Source organism: Lolium rigidum, chromosome 3 (genome assembly GCF_022539505.1).
Source record: "Lolium rigidum isolate FL_2022 chromosome 3, APGP_CSIRO_Lrig_0.1, whole genome shotgun sequence".
Classification (NCBI taxonomy): domain Eukaryota; kingdom Viridiplantae; phylum Streptophyta; class Magnoliopsida; order Poales; family Poaceae; genus Lolium; species Lolium rigidum.
Genome location: NC_061510.1, coordinates 378,629,877 through 378,647,445, shown reverse-complemented (window position 1 = coordinate 378,647,445; position 17,569 = coordinate 378,629,877).

Here is a 17,569-nt window from a genome sequence, read left to right as displayed (position 1 = left end):
TAGCGATACATTAAGATATAAATGTCCAACCATTGCATAAAGTTCTAAGGTCCCCGATCAAGCGCTCTCTAATAATAACGCCAAGTCTAAGGAATAGGTTTTTGTCTCTTCCTCGTTCTCTATCCTCTTTATTACTCTAAGGTGCAGCCCTATGAGCCCATAAAGATGAAGTAATATGCAATCGACGTTTGCACATTACCAGTATAGAACCACATAAAAGATTAAAATTTGACCAAATACTCATTGCATACTATATAGAAATCATAACCAATTCATTATATGCCCCCGGGAACAACGAGAACTACTCACAAGTGTAAACCATGATCATGATCTGCGGGGTATGAATTAAAACACAATATGGAAGTATAACTTTACCAAAAAATAATTACAAGATACCAAGCACAAGCATGCACACAACACTTAAACAATATCTAGGGTTCAATCTACCACAAACTATGAGGTGACGACGTTGAATATCGAGATGGACATGGTGTTGATGGTGGTATTGGTGAAGATGGTGATGAATGCTCCTCCCCACGCCAAGGAGGAGTTGGTGACGATGATGGTAGAGATTTCTCCCACCAGCGGCGGTAGCAGGACGACAAGATCAGACCCCTCCCGAGGTGGAAGATGGGTTCTGCCTCCGCCGCCGCCTCAGAAAACTCCAGGTGTAGGTTTTCATCCAGGGCGGATTCGTACATAAAAAGACGGGCGCGAGGCGACGCTCGACAAGGGAGCTGTAGGAATTCGTAGCATAAAATACAAAAAATTCCTACGCAACAACGAATAAACCTACAAGATCTAATCTAGGATATGCATGTAACGATGCAGTCACATGTAACAATGTGATAACTTGATTTGCGTATCATTACAAATCGGGTGCGAAAGCTTAACAGCTGGTGTTGATGTAGACGATCACGATCCATTCAATCTTGGCGATCCAACTTGATCAACTCCGTCGCTTGTGCGGCGGCTTCGAGGTAATGCACACGTACGGCTTGACGACGTCGGCTCCTTCTTGTTCTAGAAAGTTGGAGTCAAAGTGGAGAGATCGCTTACGCGTCACGATGGCATGACGATGAACTTGGTGCAAATCTAGCAGGGCTTCACCCGAACTATCTTTTCGGAGTTCGCCGGAATTAGGGCTATGGCAAGATTCCGGCGATCACAGGCGGAGGTCCGAAGACCAACAAAGGTAAAAGGCAGAGGACAGAGGAGGACCCCAACGAGGATGGACGACGACCGGCGGCGGGTGGCTGACAGCGGCTTGGCGGCGGCGCTGGGCGTGGGGAGCTCGGGACTGCTTGGGTTTTGTGGACTTGTGATGTTGTGGCCAGCCCCGGGGCTCCCGTATATAAAGGCTCGAACCCGAAAGGCAGTAGGATCTTAGAATCCTAATTGGACTCTCGGTCAAACCTTGCCAAATTCATATTGGAACCAAATAAGGAAGTCCCCAAGTGAATCGGAATAGGAAGAGGAAATCTCCTCCCTCCCACTCCCAAACCGAGTGGAGGGAGGGCTCTCCCTATCGCACTCAGCCACGGGGCCATCTGGCTGGCTGGCCCACTTGGCGCGTGGGTGGGGCCCACTTGGCGCGCGGGTGGGGCCCACCTGGCTCTAGTCTAGGTGAGTTCCCCCCTTCCAGAACTTTCCGGTACAACCGAAAAATATGCAATTTTCCGAAACCATTGCGATACTTCCCATATATGTTTTTATAGGTTTGTCGCCCTTACGAATCCATCCGTGATATCCCCAAATCCATTAGAGACACTGAAAACCCTGCACTTGGTTTCTCTCTACCCCTAGCGGCGTTGTACCTTCAGTGTGACCCTATGGGTTTGCGATTATGCGGACATGACTATGTCCCTAGCCAATGGTTAATAGAGGGTTCTGGAGATCCATATAAACCCCTACATATTCAACGATGATCTTATAGAGTGAACTACTTATTCCATCCATATAATTCCCATGTTCTGCGATATCTTAGTTACCCGAGATTTGATCGTTGGTACCTTCATACCTTGTTCTTATCTCGTTACGGTAAGTACTCTTTTCTCGTCATAATAGCGCACCCTCATGTGACCTAATCACGGGCTTGCAAGCGATTGAGTGCATATTACCGAGAGGGCCCAAAGAATATCTTTCCGTTACTTGGATGGACAAATCCCACTCATGGTAACATACAACCCAATAAATATCTTATAGAACACATGTGTGGTGACCCTGCATACCACTGCATGTTGTAGTATGCCAGTCGTTGATATAACATTTACGAAGTACCATTCCGCAAATATTACATCCCTCAGAGTAGTACAACAGAACATAGCAGGTCCATAACTCATTCATTTATTATTACAAGCATAATGTACACATCATCTCGGAGCTCCTCTTGGGTCCTAAGAGATATACTCCTAGGTTCGAGGTGAACCCAACTCAACTTACAATATAGAAGTCTTACTAAGTTATATATTTATTCCCTCGAGCAGTTAAATACTAAGAGTTCGCACTGCTCGGATACTAATACTACTTGGTAGGTCTACACGTGCTCTCCTCCGGAACCCTCCCCGGTTCCGTAGACTATGAGGTAGTCTACACCTTCGACACCTCCGGAGAGGTCCGGTTCTTCATAGCCGATGATGTCGGCTCCTTCAGGGTTGTCGTTGTCCTCCTCCAGATGGTTCAGACAATCTAAGCAGGGGATTTAAGAGTGGTACGAGTACGAGCGTACTCAACAAGTTCATTATAGAAAAGAGGTGTTTAATGCACTAGCTACGATATTAGACCGAAAAGTCTAATACCAATACAGGTTTTGATAAACATTTCTTCAAGAGGTTGCTTTTATTTCAAAGAACTATGTCCGTCAGCCTTCACCGGTTTACTAGAACTTCATGGAGTTCCTTTCCGGCAGCGTTCGCAGTTCCAAATCCCGGAACAAGGAGTGACGGGTCACGATTCATTACACTCTGCGAGAGGTGTGTTGCTTTACCCATAAGAGATCTTAACCTTGGTGCCAACCGGGCAGCTTTCCGTCCACACTTCCTTCGGTGTGAGGCCCGGTATAAGGTCATAGCCAATCATATTCCTCCGCTACCTCATACACCCACCCTTTGCTTGCATCCCAGACCACGGGTCCTCGTCGGTCCTCTTACACCAATTAAGGATGGACCCCGACCACGACGACAGTCTGGGATCGAACCAAACTCCTTCGCCGGTAGATGCAACCCCTCATAGACCGCAATACCGTGGGGACTTGGCTGGGACCCCCACCCTACAACCTGATCCTCGGGCGACAAGTGTAACTACGGTCTCTGCCGTGGGGACTTAAGGCTTTCCCAGCCTACTGCTTGCCCCCTTGGAATACAAGTGTTCTACGGTAAAGCGCGTTCGTTGATGTACAAGAGGTGTAGAGGATTTCTTCAGTGTGGTGATGATGCTTGCCCTGCTCCTCCTTGCAAGCCTGAAGTGCTTGATTCAGTGCTGTGGTGGTTTGGGCAGGTTGAACAGCTGTGGTTGTTCTTCCTGTTCTTGTGTTCTTGGTTTACGGTGACTTACCCAGCTGCTTGTCGATGGAAATGGCTAGGTTTTACTGTGGAGGCTTTTATACCATCCATTCTTTGCTCTCCTGGTCGACAGCTTAGCCTGACAACACTTGGTGACTCACTGGCTTGTGTGTGTGTGCTGTGCTGCATGCACCCATGGTGACTTGCTGTTGGGCATGCACACTAGCTGTGTGAGCAGCTAGTGTGTGTGTGTGTGTACCGAGTGCTTGGTACCTGGCTTGGTACTTGGTCGTGAGAAGATCGGCTCGGCAGATCTTGATCATATCTTCTCAATTAACCATTTCCTTTCTAACCTGCCAAGTGGCAATGCCACTTGGCATAACTGGTGATTTGCTTTGTTGTGTGCAGGGAATCAAGATGATGATCAAGTGAAGATCAAGATCATCAAGCTCAAGTATCTGTTGCGGTCAGAAACCCACCGGCGAGCAACGACGGGCAACACAGTAGAGCCGGGAGGCTTCCAGAACTGCGGCTGGCCCTGGTCCCTCGAGCGACGGCCCGCAAAGCCTCGGCACGCACGTCCGATGCTGGTGCAAAGGCGTGCCACCTGACCTATACCTGGTCAAGAAGGTGATGGATTTGCTTCGCTTAGTTTCCTGCATGGCATACACGTAAACATTAAATACGAGCCTCGATCGGCTCTCAGGTTGTCCTGTGAATCGGCTCAAGGAGCCGATCCACCCATGATACGTATGAGGTCTACGATTACATGGTGGTCCTGCTTGATCAATATAAAGCTAAAACGACCTACGACGATTTAGGGTTTTCACCACATAATCGGAACATCCTACGCGTGATTGAGCCTGGCAGCCACGCACGGTGATAATAAACCAACCCTAGACAAGGCCTAAAAACCAACATGAAGTTGATCCCCGGAACATCTTATCTAGGGCTAGCAAACTACACCCTACGTGCTACTAGATCCTTCAACCCGTTTGCAAGGCCTAACTATGCGAGATATTAAACTAATCCTTGAAGAACAAGGAGCAATCATAACGGATCGGATCTACTAAATAATGATCAAGCGAGGTGCCGCCCTTACACCCAAGATAGGTGTAAGGGCGGCTAGACGTCTAAGGGTTGCATGGACGAAAGCATGTGACACGATGAAACAATGCTAACCCTAACACATCTATGATAACTACGCTGCTCGCCATCAACAAGGCTTCAGCACGAGCAACGCATGAACAACGAATAAACGTGTATTGCCTAGATCGCAAGGCAGCATGATGCTTACCCGGAAGAAACCCTCGAAACAAGGGGTTGGCGATGCGCCTAGATTGGTTTGTGATGAACGTGATTGTTGTCTTTCTCAATAACCCTAGATACATATTTATAGTCCGTAGACTTTCTAACGTGGGAATAATCCCAACCGTGCACGAGCCAAATTCTATCTAACCGACACGTATCCTACTATATTTACAGATACACGGGCAAACTAGCCCAAACTTTGTATACAAGGCCGATTCATGTATATCTTCCGCGTATATTCTTCAATCCCATCTTACTCGCGGCCCACCTCTGATCCGGTCAAATTCTGGTGATAACACATGCCCCCCTGGTTTTGGAAACGATAATTCCAAAATCACTCTGCTTTTTCTTCGTCGGGTCATGTCGTGGCAGAGCAGAACCGTCGCAGTACCCTTCATCATGATGCCTTGCCTTCTCAACTTCTCCGCGTGACCTGGCAAATTTTCAGGGATTTTTCTTCTTCTTTGGGCACCACTTCCTCGGAAACTGCTGTGGCATTGAATCTCCACTATATCCCCTTTATTTAATCGCATCGAGCAGTTTGCTTCTTCATCCCCTCCTCATCCTATGTTCCTCTGTAGTTCTCGAAAACCCTTCTTCCACCATGGACTCCTCCTCCTCTTCCTCCTCCGGTCTTTCCTTCCGGTCTTCCTCCTCCCGCGAGCCGACGCCGGAGGACATACGGGCCCCGGAGCGATGGGACGAGGCGGACTGGGACTTCTCCGTCCGGGTCGAGAGGATGATGAATCCCTGACCGATGGGGAAGACAACCTCCATTTCCTCATTGATGGGGATTCGGAGGAGGAGGGCGACGATGATGCTCTCTGGGGCGAAGACATCTCTTCCGATGGGGAAGATGAGGAAGCGGAGGAGGACACCTCCTCCGACGAGTACCCGCCGATGAAGCGCTTCCGCGCTGGGTCGGATGATGATGACGATGACGACGATGACGAGGAGGAGTACGGGTCCCTGCCGAAGGCTACGGCAGCAGCGACGAGGAGCCCGCCGGCAGCGGCAGCGCCGGCGCAGCCACGACGGCGACCGACGAGGGCAGCAACGGCCCTTAGACTAGGACTAGTAGCATAGGACTAGTAGTAGTAGTGCATTAGGCATCGGATGATCCTTTTGAGAGCCATCGGCTCTTTCTTGTAAAGTCGTTCCTTTGAATCAATAAGAACTGTTCTCCCAATTTGACTCTCCATTTATCCAATTTCAAGTTTTCCATTTGCCGCACCAAGAACCGATAGCAACGTATCGGACTTTTCCCCTCAAACGCCCATGAGGCCAGACTCAAATACCAATTTATACAGTCATCCAAGCACTCCTCAAATTCAGACTGTAATTTAATATCTGACCATAATACTTTGCAACTCTAAAGTCGATGGCTGTTCATCGGCTGTTTTGAAAATCCAGTCTCCTTCAGGTTAGATAGTTTTGCCGATGATGCTGACACTCGGCAATTGTATTCCATCATGATTCGTCCCTGCTTCCTTCCAGTTGGCATGAGCACTTCAAACAGGATCATCAAACCTGGTTATGAGTCTTATCAGCCGGTCGTAGCAGCCCGGCAACTTGGCCTCGGATAGGTATCTCCTCACTTCTTTCTACACCACCTGACGGAGAGCAGAGCTGATCTACCTGATGTCCTCACTAGTCAGAGGTGTTATACCTTCTTTGACGCTCTAGCCGCCCCAATTCCTCACAACCTCTCTTCTACCTCGTCAACCGATGGTTTTGAGACTTGGTGGTCAATGTGGAAAAACTCACGCCTTCAGGAGAGCTCTGGGACCATTGCTGAAACAGCTTGATGCTGAATATGACATCCCTGCAGAGCAGGTACCACTACTCACAATTTATTTTGAAGTGTTTTGTGATGATTTCCCTTCATCACCTTGCTCTGTCTCCTTGCAGCAACAGGACGGTCCAGACCCTGTAGATGATGACGGCTCCCCTTTCAGATTCCTCCCAGCAGCTCCGGTGGTCCTCTTCTGCAAAACTTGCCACCCTTGAAGAAGGTTGTGATGCAGAGCCAGCCGATGACACCCAAATCGGCTTCCAAAAGCGGAGTGTCTGCTAGGTCAGCTGCCCCCCGAGCCTCAGTCAAGGCGAGGACAACGGTGAGGAAAGTAGCTGCCCGGAAGACTCTGAAGCGCCAAAGCCCTACTCCAGCTCCAGAAGGCTCGCACGTAAGTTTCACCCATGCTTTGGCTGATTTCATTCATTCTTCTAGGCTTCTGCAGCATACTTGTATTTCTTCTACAGACCTCCACTGAAGAAAACTCTAGCGAGGACACACAACCCAGTCGAAGGGACTCGAGCTCGGGCAATTCCGAGAAAACCACCACGCAGAGCCAGCCAGACTTGCCACCGTCGGCTTCCAAGAAAAGGTCAGCCCCTGAACCTGCCGTTTCTCAAACTCCCATCAAAGCGGGGCAGGGCAGCCTACGCACAAAGAGCCGATGCATCAAGAGAGCTCGCAAGGAACCGCAAGCCTCTCCATCAAACCAGGAGATACCAAACGTAACTCCATCCTCTCCTCGGCTCATTGAAGCTAAGGAAGCTCTCATCGTTCACTCCCTCGAGGAAGCAGAAGGCCTCAAAGCTGAGCCGAAGACCGACTTGGCCGAGTCCGCGCCTTGAACACGCAGCTGGTAGCAGGCAAAGACGAAGATGATGAGGCCGAGATCGCGGAGGTGGATCGTGTTCGTGCTGATGCCCTCCATGCCCTCGAAATGTTCCTTCAGTAGAGTCTCCCTGTGCAAACTGATAAATGTTTTGCTGAGCTTGTCTAGAGTCGATGGCTGTGCATCGGCTTTTTACATTCTGAAGTCGATGTCTGTGCATCGGCTGTGACTTGCATACTGTTGTCTTCGCATATTTTCTCAAGTCGATGTCTGTGCATCGGCTGTACACACATTTTTTTTACTGGCCGATTTTTTCTATCGGCCCCCAATATTTCACTGCACATGTATCGCACATGTTTATCGCACATGTTCATCTAATTAGGTGCCCCCTGAGCCGAATCTGTCAGGTAACTGCAGATATCGGCTCTGTAGTTAGCCAAGGCACTGTACTTGAACATCGGCTCCGTCAGGACCAATGTTGACTTCTTCCAGCTCATCAGCCGACGTAAACCCGTATCCCCGCTTTCCGTCGCCCGTTAGATCGACGTTGAACACAGGGCGAACGTATGGTGAGGATAATTTTGGCCGATTGCTGGAATCGGCCTCCATGTTGATTGAATTGCTCAATTAAGGTTTACATCTTGGTCTTGCTTTACTATAACTACGTGACATGCTTGAGACAAGATTATCCCTTTTTATTTTTTTTGGGGCCGATCACAAGGATCGGCCTTGCCACGTACGTCCATAGATTTTGCTCTTGTTACACGGTCAGGCCGGTGGATAAGACCAGCCTCACCCCGCTTTTTGTCACGTCGATGCGCTCGCAGTCGTCCAAAGTGATGCTCGAGAGTGGCTCTTGGCCTGCCGTCTCCCAAACGTTCATGCCGGCCGTTGAAATCTCGGCTGAGTCATCTGCGTGGACGACCTCTACTTCATCTCCATCCCATTGTATTAAACATTGGTGCATCGTGGATGGAATGCAACGATTGGCGTGGATCCAATCTCTCCCTAGCGAGGACGAGCATAGGTGCTCTTGCTATCGACAATAAAGAACGTCGTAGGGATGGTTTTTCTTCCTACGGTCGGATCCACGTTTAGAACACCTTGTGCTTCGGATGCTTGGCCGTTGAAATCGCTCGGTGTAACGTTGGTCTTGATCGGATCCGAGCTAGAGCGTCCCAACCGACGTAGCATGGAGTATGGCATAATGTTGACTGCCGCTCCGGTGTCCACCGACATCTTGTTGACGGGCTGCCCATTGATATAACCTCGTAAGTACAGGGCCTTCAGGTGTACGTAGCTCCTTTCTCGTGGCTTCTCAAAGATAAGCGGGCTGTGGGCCGCAGTCAAGTTGTGCCACGGGTGCTTCATCTAATCCCGGAGCACAAAACTCCGCTGGAAGGATGAACACCATGTTTGTGCCGGCCGATGTCTCATCATCGGCTTTCCTTTGTTTGGGGCGCCACTCTTTCTTTTGTGGTCGACCTTCTTCGTCCAGAGTTCGCTGAATTTTCGCGGCCAGATCAGGCCGCGCCTTCCTTAACGTGTGCAGGTATAATCTTTCGGCTTCCTCCAAACGACGTAGTCGCTAAACCCTACGCTTTTGGGAACGGCTGAGTCCATCAGGGCACCACCTTGGCCGGTGGTACTTATCTTCTTCTTCTTCATCGTCGTCTTCTAACTCCTCGAGATCTTCCACCCGAGAGGACTCAGCGTGCTTGTTCCGAGATGGGAGAGGTCCTAGACGTTTGAATACTGACACGTCTCCTGCACCCTTCTTCTTCTGTCTACATTCGGCAGCGTTGCCGATTGTAGGCAATCGGCTCATTCCTGAATCCCAGCGAGTGTACGAAGAAGGGACAGTCCCAGTGCCTATCCACGTCGTCTTGCTCTCTTGACTTTTCCTTGGCATGGCGCTCATATCTCTCCTCGTCGCGATCATGCCGACGATGTCTCCTGGCGTCCCTGCTAGCCAGACGATCTCTTTCGTCATCGTTGTCGTATCGTCGGCGTTGGTCGTATTGACTCACATATTTGTTGAGGAGGTGATCAGAGAGAGGTCGCTGATATCGCACATTCTTCACTTCTCCCTCTGTGATGTAGCGCTTGCCATCGTGCCGGAGCCGATCGCGTGGAACGGCTTCCTCTTCGTCCTTGTTATGAGAGCGGCTGCCCTCGTCTCTGTCCTTACCAGAGTGGTGCCCAGGTCCTACCATGTTGATGCTGAACAAGAAACCTGGCTGGCACCTCCCAGGGTAAGTGCACTCCACCATGTTAACGACGGGGAAAGTGTGTGTGTCGACTTTCATGGCGTACTGGCTGAAAATTAGACGCCCTTGTTCTATCACCATTTGGATCTGCTGACGCCACACCCTGCAGTCGTTGGTGGTATGGGTGAACGTGTTATGCCACTTGCAGTATGGCTTTCCGTTCAGCTCCTGTGCCGTGGGGATTTTGTGGCCTTCGGGTACCTTTAGCTGCTTCTCCTTAAGTAAGAGGTCGAAAATTTGCTCAGCTTTGGTCACGTCGAAGTCAAACCCTCTTGGGGGACCTTGTGGCTTAACCCATTTGCAGGACACGGGGCTTGCCCCCGAGTCCATTCAGCCACTGCTACCTCTTGATCTCCCGCGAGCCTTCATCTTCATCTGCCTCAACCAGGACTACCGCACGCTTGAATTTATCCTGGTACAACTGCGGGTGGCGCTCGTTCGTATAATGACAGCTTCGAACCATATGCGCCGGTGAAGGGTAGTGCGCTTGGGAAGCCATATCCTTGATCGGTGATGCGAGACCCACCACCGCCAACTCGATCGCTTCTTTTCGGTCAAACGAGCCGAATAGCATCGGTTCCTAACGGTCCTGAGCGCCGGATGTATTCGACACTTGTTTCTCCGCGCTTCGTCGTACTTGTGCTAGATCGGCAATGCCAGCCTCGGAAGCCTCGAGTGATACTGCATGTGGAGCTGTTCTTCCAACTGCTTCCAAGTCCGGATTGAGTCTCGGTGGCGGCGATGTGTACCACCCGAAAGCCGATCCTGTGAGGGACTGTGCGAAGAACCTCACACGTAGTTCATCTGATGCTGAGATCGTGCCCAGCTGCGCCAAATATCGGCTCATATGTTCGATTGAACTGGAGCCATCTAACCCACTAAAATTGGAGAATTCAGGGAGCCGATATTTGGGTGGTAGTGGGATCAAATCGTACTCGTTGGGGTACGGTTTGGAATAGCCGATTGCCCTCCTTTTCGGCATCATGCCGAACTGGTCTCTCAAGATTGTACTGATCTGATCCGCGGTGCTGGCTGCAGGAGTCGAGCTCTGACGATTCGCTGGAGTGGCATACTTAGCCAGCCACGCTTGCTTCTCAAGCTACGAGCCAGCTGCGGGAGTTGAGCTGCGGAGGTTCGTGGGAGTGGCATACTTAGCTAGCCGCGTACGCTTCTCAAGATCTGATCCGAAGCTCCTCCTGCTGTTCCGAAGTCCCTGCTTGTTGCGGTGCGGTTCGTGAGTGCCCGATTCATCGCGATGCGGCACGTATGTGCACGTGTATCCGTGAGGGATCTCCTTAGGCGCCTCATACAAGAACCGGTAATCACCGGGGTCACCACCGATCTTGTAGACGACGAATGCCGGTGAACTCGGCACTTCGGTGCTGCCAACGCGAACGGCAGCGGTGGTCGGGACTGGAGTGGTATCTCTCCTTGGTGAGTCCCTAGAGCAGGTCCTGACGGAGAGTACTGATGCCTCATGATTTCCTGGATCACCCAAAGGGCGACACGCTCCAAAGTGTTCACCAGGCTCTCAGAATGGCGGTGCGGCGAATGAGCTACCATGAAATTAATCTCCGGCGCGGAGACTTGGTGCGTTCTTCGAAGGGGTAGACAGGTCCACTCCATCGAGCGCGCCTTCGGTGAGAACCCTTTCCACCTAATGCCGTGTGAGCGGGTCCTCTCGGAAAGAGCCGATGAGGTCGGCTTCGAGGATAGCTTTGACCTCGTCATACTTCTTCTTGAGCTCCTCGGTCGGATCTTCATACGTGATCGGAGTACCTTCCGCCATCTCAGATGTAGATGGCGATGCAGTTGATGTCGAAGACTGTCCCACCGGGCGTGCCAGAATGTGTTGCGGTCAGAAACCCACCGGCGAGCAACGACGGGCAACACAGTAGAGCCGGGAGGCTTCCAGAACTGCGGCTGGCCCTGGTCCCTCGAGCGACGGCCCGCAAAGCCTCGGCACGCACGTCCGATGCTGGTGCAAGGGCATGCCACCTGACCTATACCTGGTCAGGAAGGTGATGGATTTGCTTCGCTTAGTTTCTGCATGGCATACACGTAAACATTAAATACGAGCCTCGATCGGCTCTCGAGGTTGTCCTGTGAATCGGCTCAAGGAGCCGATCCACCCATGATTCGTATGAGGTCTACGATTACATGGTGGTCCTGCTTGATCAATATAAAGCTAAAACGACCTACGACGATTTAGGGTTTTCACCACATAATCGGAACATCCTACGCGTGATTGAGCTCGGCAGCCACGTACGGTGATAATAAACCAACCCTAGACAAGGCCTAAAAACCAACATGAAGTTGATCCCGGAACATCTTATCTAGGGCTAGCAAACTACACCCTACGTGCTACTAGATCCTTCAACCCGTTTGCAAGGCCTAACTATGCAGATATTAAACTAATCCTTGAAGAACAAGGAGCAATCATAACGGATCGGATCTACTAAATAATGATCAAGCGAGGTGCCGCCCTTACACCCAAGATAGGTGTAAGGGCGGCTAGACGTCTAAGGGTTGCATGGACGAAAGCATGTGACACGATGAAACAATGCTAACCCTAACACATCTATGATAACTACGCTGCTCGCCATCAACAAGGCTTCAGCACGAGCAACGCATGAACAATGAATAAACGTGTACTGCCTAGATCGCAAGATGCGATCAAGGCAGCATGATGCTTACCCGGAAGAAACCCTCGAAACAAGGGGTTGGCGATGCGCCCAGATTGGTTTGTGATGAACGTGATTGTTGTCTTTCTCAATAACCCTAGATACATATTTATAGTCCGTAGACTTTCTAACGTGGGAATAATCCCAACCGTGCACGAGCCAAATTCTATCTAACCGACACGTATCCTACTATATTTACAGATACACGGACAAACTAGCCCAAACTTTGTATACAAGGCCGATTCATGTATATCTTCCACGTATATTCTTCAAGCCCATCTTACTCGCGGCCCACCTCTGATCCGGTCAAATTCTGGTGATAACAGTATCTAATGAAGATTAGCTTGTAGTTTAGGATAGATCATTGAATCGTAATTTTCTTTCTTTTTATTTTTCTATTTTTGCCAATTCTTGTAATGTATTGTAATATTCTATAATTCATAATCTGAATATTGTAAAGACAATGTATCTTGTGTTATTATCAATAAAGCTCCAATTTTCTCTAATGAGCTTTACTTTATATTTCTATTGTTTATATTGTTTATTATTTATAATTTGCTTAATGAATTACCTCACATTTGAATTATGAGATATTCATTTGATGTTTGAATTAGAAATTCAAATGTAACTTAAGTTTGAATTCAATCATGCAACTTAAGTTGTAAAGCAATACCTCTCCTCTCTTCACAAAACCCTAACTTAGTTGAGTGAGAAACAAGTTTGTCGCACTCTCGAAACCCTAACCCTGTAAGGTGTCGAGAGAGAAACTTGTCCCCCTTCGATGCAGTTTTGTTTTAAAAGCGCGAAATTTCCCCAGAATTTTACGATGCAGTGCACATCCCTTTCTAAAATCTACCCCTCGATCGTCTCTAAACCTGGGACATTACAGCCTTTCCCCCTTAAAGAAAACTTCGTCCCGAAGTTGTGGCGTATGTACTCGAAGAGTTCGGGGTATGTTTTCCTCAGGTCTTCTTCCTTTTCCCAGGTGGCTTCCCTCTCGGGGTGATGCTTCCATTGTATCTTGCAGTACTTAATGGCTCGATTCCTGAGTTGCTTCCAGTTCTCCTCAAGAATCTTAGCTGGTTTCTCGATATAAGTCAGATCTGGTTGTAACTCGAGCTCATCATGTGATACTGGCTCATCTGGGGTCTTTAAGCATTTCCTGAGTTGCGACACATGGAATACATTGTGAACTTGAGCTAACCTTCCGGGTATATCCAATTCAAAGGCTAACCCTCGGTTCTGACTCAGAATCTTGAAAGGTCCGATGTATCTAGGGCTCAACTTCCCTTTTACTCCAAATCTCTGAAGAACTTTCATCGGGCTTACCTTAAGGTACACCATGTCTCCAACTTGTGGCTCCCATGTCCTTCTCTTTTGGTCAGCATAGCTCTTCTGTCGGCTTTGTGCTATTTTCAGTCTATCTCTGATGATGGCAATGATCTGTTGCTTTTCCTTGACATAATCAGGGTTGAATTCCTTGCTTGATCCTGCTTCATACCAACATATCGGTGATCTACACTTCCTTCCATACAGAGCTTCGAATGGTGCCATCTTGATGCTGCTTTGATAGCTATTATTGTATGAAAACTCTGCTAGTGGTAAGTGTTCTTCCCATGATCCTCCGAAATCTAGGGCACAAGCCCTAAGCATATCTTCCAATATCTGGTTTGTTCTCTCTGTTTGTCCACCTGTTTGAGGATGATAAGCGGTACTGTAGTCTAACTTGGACCCTAAAGCTTCATGTAGTTTCTTCCAAAATGCTGATGTGAACACGGATCCTCGATCTGACACGATCTTCCAAAATGCTGATGTGAACACGGATTATAAATGCTAATGCTTTATAATCACCCAATTACGAAGTGACGTTTGCAACAAGCTATGCATTCTTCCAATACCTGGGAGTTGTACAATCTCACGGTCAAAGGAATAGTAAAGAGGACAACGGGAAAGCTTCTCAATTAGAACTATGTAACACGATTAATTTCTATGCTTTGATTAGGTCAAGTTCATCATATTATTCTCCTTAATAATATGACCTTGCTAATAAGTGACACTATGTCCATGCCTATGGAAACCAATAACCAACACTTATTTCACGAACTTGTATAGAGGCATACTAGGAACACATTGTGTTCATATTCCACATATGTATTACATTTCCGGATAATGCAATAATCATGGTATATAAACATTATCATGAATGGAATGGTGATAATAAATATTCCTTTATTATTGCCTCTTGGGCATCAAAACCCTTAAGGAAGGGGCCTAGGTGGCGCGGCCTAGGGTGGGCCCCACACCACTGTTGACGCGTAAAGCACACGCATGTTGTGAACCCCAAGTGGAAGGTGTGATGCGTACAGCAGCAAGTTTCCCTCAGTAAGAAACCAAGGTTTATCGAACCAGTAGGAGATGAAGGCCACGTGAAGGTTGTTGGCGGAGGAGTGTAGTGCGGCGCAACACCAGGGATTTCGGCGCCAACGTGGAACCTGCACAACACAATCAAAATACTTTGCACCAACTTAATAGTGAGGTTGTCAATCTCACCGGCTTGCTGTAAACAAAGAATTAAACGTATGGTGTGGAAAATGATGTTTGTTTGCGAAGAACAACAGAGTACAGAGTTTGCAGTAGATTGTATTTCAGATGTAAAAGAATGGACCGGGGTCCACAGTTCACTAGTGGTGTCTCTCCAATAAGAAATAGCATGTTGGGTGAACAAATTACAGTTGGGCAATTGAAAAATAGAGAGGGCATAACAATGCACATACATATCATGATGACTACTATGAGATTTACTTAGGGCATTACGACAAAGTACATAGACCGCTATCCGAGCATGCATCTATGCCTAAAAAGTCCACCTTCGGGTTAGCATCCGCACCCCTTCCGGTATTAAGTTGCAAACAACGAGACAATTGCATTAAGTATGGTGCGTAATGTAATCAACACAAATATCCTTAGACAAAGCATCGATGTTTTATCCCTAGTGGCAACGAGCACATCCACAACCTTAGAACTTTCTGTCACTCGTCCCAGATTCAATGGAGGCATGAACCCACTATCGAGCATAAATACTCCCTCTTGGAGTCACAAGTATCAACTTGGCCAGAGCCTCTACTAGCAACAGAGAGCATGCCAGATCATAAACAACACATATATGATAGATCAATAATCAACTTGACATAGTATTCCATATTCATCGGATCCCAACAAATAAAACATGTAGCATTACAAATAGACGATCTTGATCATGATAGGCAGCTCACAAGATCTAACATGATAGCACAATGAGGAGAAGACAACCATCTAGCTACTGCTATGGACCCATAGTCCAAGGATGAACTACTCACACATCAGTCCGGAGGCGATCATGGTGATGTAGAGTCCTCCGGCTGATGATTCCCCTCTCCGGCAGGGTCCCGGAGGCGATCTCCTGAATTCCCCGAGATGGGATTGGCGGCGGCGGCGTCTCTGGAACTTTTTCCGTATCGTGGCTCTCGGTAATAGGGTTTTCGCGACGGAGAGTATAAGTAGGCGGAAGGGCAGAGTCAGAGGAGGCATGGGGGCCCCACACCATAGGGCGGCGCGGGCCCCCCTTGGCCGCGCGGCCCTGTGGTGTCGGTGCCCCGTGGCCCGACTTCGTATCCTCTTCGGTCTTCTGGAAGCTCCGTGGAAAAATAAGATCCTGGGCGTTCGTTTCGTCCAATTCCGAGAATATTTCCTGTGTAGGATTTCTGAAACCAAAAACAGCACAAAACAGGAACTGGCGCTTCGGCATCTCGTTAATAGGTTAGTGCCAGAAAATGCATAATCATGATGTAATGTGTGTGTAAAACATGTGAGTATTGTCATAAAACTAGCATGGAACATAAGAAATTATAGATACGTTTGAGACGTATCAAGCATCCCCAAGCTTAGTTCCTACTCGCCCTCGAGTAGGTAAACCATAACAAGGATAATTTCTGAAGTGACATGCTATCATAATCTTGATCAATACTATTGTAAAGCATATGAGATGAATGAAGTGATTCGAAGCAGTGGTAAAGACAATGACTAAACAACTGAATCATATAGCAAAGGCTTTTCATGAATAGTACTTTCAAGACAAGCATCAATAAGACTTGCATAGGAGTTAACTCATAAAGCAATAAATTCTTAGTAGAAAGTTTTGAAGCAACACAAAGGAAGATATAAGTTTCAGCGGTTGCTTTCAACTTCAACATGTATATCTCATGGATGATTGTCAACACAAAGTAATATGATGAATGCAAATAAGCAAGTATGTAGGAATCAATGCACACAATTGACACAAATGTTTGCTTCTAAGATAGAAGGAAGTAGGTAAACTGACTCAACATAAAGTAAAAGAAAGGCCCTTCGCAGAGGGAAGCATGGATTACTATTTTTGTGCTAGAGCTTTTATTTTGAAAACATAGAAACAATTTTGTCAACGGTAGTAATAATTCATATGTGTTATGCATAAGACATCCTATAAGTTGCAAGCCTCATGCATAAAATACCAATAGTGCTCGCACCTTGTCCTAATTAGCTTGGATTTACATGGATTATCATTGCATAACATATGTTTCAATCAAGTGTCACAAAGGGGTACCTCTATGTCGCCTGTACAAAGGTCCAAGGAGATAGATCGCATTTGATTTCTCGTTTTTGATAAATCTCAACTTAGGACATCCATACCGGGACAACATAGAAAACAGATAATGGACTCCTCTTTAATGCATAAGCATTCAACAACGAGATAATATTCTCATAAGAGATTGAGGATTGATGTCCAAAGCTGAAACTTCCACCATGATACGGGGCTTCGGTTGGCGGCCCAATGTTCTTCTCTAACAATATGCATACTCAAACCATTTGATCATGATAAATCACCCTTACTTCGAGACAAGACGAACATGCATAGCAACTCACATGATATTCAACAAAGGTGTAATAGTTGATGGCGTCCCCGAAACATGGTTACCGCTCAACAAGCAACTTATAAGAAATAAGATACATAAGCTACATATTCTTTACCACAATAGTTTTTAAGGCTATTTTCCCATGAGCTATATATTGCAAAGACAAGGAATGAAATTTTAAAGGTAGCACTCAAGCAATTTACTTTGGAATGGCAGAGAAATACCACATAGTAGGTAGGTATGGTGGACACA